General features: G+C 26.1%; 1 pseudogene; it reads left to right on the forward strand.

Annotated features, from left to right (window-relative positions):
* The first annotated feature begins 1,563 nt into the window (after positions 1-1,563).
* On the forward strand, positions 1,564-2,353 carry LOC145000310 (14 kDa proline-rich protein DC2.15 pseudogene; annotated as a pseudogene).
* The last annotated feature ends 411 nt before the right edge of the window (positions 2,354-2,764 follow it).

A 2,764-nucleotide genomic window follows, 5' to 3' on the forward strand; every position in this document is an offset into this window, starting at 1 on the left:
CCTATTCTTATGTTAATATGATTACTTATATGCTAGTATTAGGGTTTCTTTATGTGTTCATAATGTTGTGTATCTAATAGTGAAAATATAGATCCAATTCTAGGGTTGCATGGACACATAAGATTGTTTGTACAAAACCCAACAATATATATATATATATATATATATATATATATATATATATATATATATATATATATATATATTAAGTTCTAGAGTTTATTCTTTATCGAAAAAAAACTAAAAATATCTAAATTGAGAATTTAACATTGTGAATATTAAATATATTTTTCGGATTCAGCGTGTGAATTTAGATTCACATTGTGAATTTGACGAAATTTTTTTTTATTGAATTCCATAAAAAGTTATGAATTTCTGTTTTTTTTTTTTTTTTTTTTTTTTTTTTTTTTTTTAAATATTTGTGAAAGTTAAAAAAAAAGGTTGGTTATATATATATATATATATATATATATATATATATATATATATATATATATATATATATATATATATATATATATATATATAGGGTTAGGTTCATTTGAGACCGCCTATATTTTGTGAGACCGTGAGATGCATTTTTTTATTTTTTTTAATTTTTTTAGTTAATTCATGTTCCGAAAATAATATTTAAAAAAAGAATTTTTTGATTTTTCTATTTATTTTACATTTTAAAATTATTTTTAGAATATGTACAGTGTAATATTCTATTTAGAATATTTCACGTATTTTTCAAAAAAAAAAAGAATTTTTTTTATTTATTTTTTATTTATTTTATTTTTTTTAGTTAAATCAAGTTCCGAAAATAATATTTAAAAAAAGAATTTTTAGATTTTTCCATTTATTTTGCATTTTAAAATTATTTTTTAGAATACGTCAGTGTAATATTCTATTTAGAATATTTCACGTATTTTTCAAAAAAAAAACGAATTTTTTTTTATATTTTTTTTAGTTAATTCAAGTTCCGAAAATAATATTTAAAAAAAGAATTTTTGGATTTTTCCATTTATTTTGCATTTTAAAATTATTTTTAGATTTAGTCTTACGGTCTCACAAAATTAGAATGGTCTCAAATGAACCTGAACATATATATATATATATATATATATATATATATATATATATATATATATATATATATATATATATATATATATATATATATATATATATATATATATATATATATATATATATATGCCAAACAACTTTTACACAACCTTACAAAAGTTACAACGTGTTGTCACAAACTTACAATACACTTCCATTCTGTTATCTTGCCAATCCAATTGCTATTCAAAAAAATTATTTTTAAAGTTCATTTTACCCGGGAATTTTAAAACTTGTATGCTATTAAAAAATAAACCAACGGTATTCTAAAGAATAACATAAAATACTATCCGTCGTTTCTCAAATAACCTTTGTATTTATAAAAGTATCCCTCATTCTTGGTGAAATTAAAATATGCAATAATTAAAGTTGTCTGCGATAAACAAGATGACAAAAGATTTAGCTGTCAAATGTGTAACGCCTACGTTACATTCGCCCTTTAAATAGGGTACACTCTTCACTTCTACAGATCACCTTACCATTGGTATCAAACCCTAGCAGCTAAATACATTCTCTAGCTAGCCATGGCAACCAACTCCATTGCTTGCAGTATCTTCATCTTCTTCCTCATCTGCAACATCACATTCTCCAATGCTTGTGGTTCATGCACACCCTCGAAACCACTACCACCAAAAGGCCCCCCCGCAAACCCCTTTTGTCCTCGTGACACTCTGAAGCTTGGAGTTTGCGCCGACGTTCTTGGTCTGGTCAATGTAGTCGTTGGATCTCCTGCATCTAGCAAGTGTTGTGCGTTGCTTGAGGGTTTGGTTGATCTTGAAGTTGCAGCTTGTCTTTGCACAGCCATTAAAGCTAATGTGTTGGGAATCAACCTCAATGTCCCAATCTCTTTAAGCTTGTTACTTAGTGCATGTGGCAAGACCGTTCCACCAGGGTTCAAATGCGAATGATCACATGAGATCTATCGATCCGTTTTCATATAAGGTTATAACACCATTGTTTAATTCATTCATCATTTTTATTTTACCTTAAAATGAAAATGAAATGGATTAAACAAAATGGGTTGCATTTTTTTACCGTTTAAATTGTGAATTTGTCAATGGGGTTCTTAAATAGGGTTTTGTTTTGTAATAAGCATTGTGGTTTGTTTTATTCCTTTGGATTTGGTCGTATGTATGTTTGATTTGGTGTCAATAAGTAGGCAGTAATTATTGCCTAAGTGTGATGTTGTTATTTATTTACCATGATTTCATTAATTTTGAAAGTAATTGTAAATTCGATTGAATTTTTGCAAGTGTATATTCGTACTCTAAAACGGTATAATGTGATGTGTTGAATATTTTAAATTTTTTTTTTAGTAAAAAAGATGGATTCTGGCGGTGGATAACGATTTGCTCTTAACTGATTTCAATTAGATGTTCCTATATGGCTATATGTAACAACTTAATTATTAATCCACATGTATAAACGAGTGAAAAAAGAAGTTTAAGGAGAGTTCTATTATGGTTTTAAATCTATTTAAAGATCATTGGTTTAGTGTACACTTTCGGATTAGTGTTATATATAGTATGAAACTATGAAATGTCTTTTTATTTCAAAAATCAAATTTGACTTTTTGAGATAATTAACTCTCCATTTTTAATCTCCCTACTCATCTGGATCTTCCCAAGTATATGTAGAGACTTATTTCGAGATC

This window comes from Lactuca saligna, chromosome 6 (genome assembly GCF_052625555.1).
Source record: "Lactuca saligna cultivar CGN05327 chromosome 6, ASM5262555v1, whole genome shotgun sequence".
NCBI lineage: Eukaryota > Viridiplantae > Streptophyta > Magnoliopsida > Asterales > Asteraceae > Lactuca > Lactuca saligna.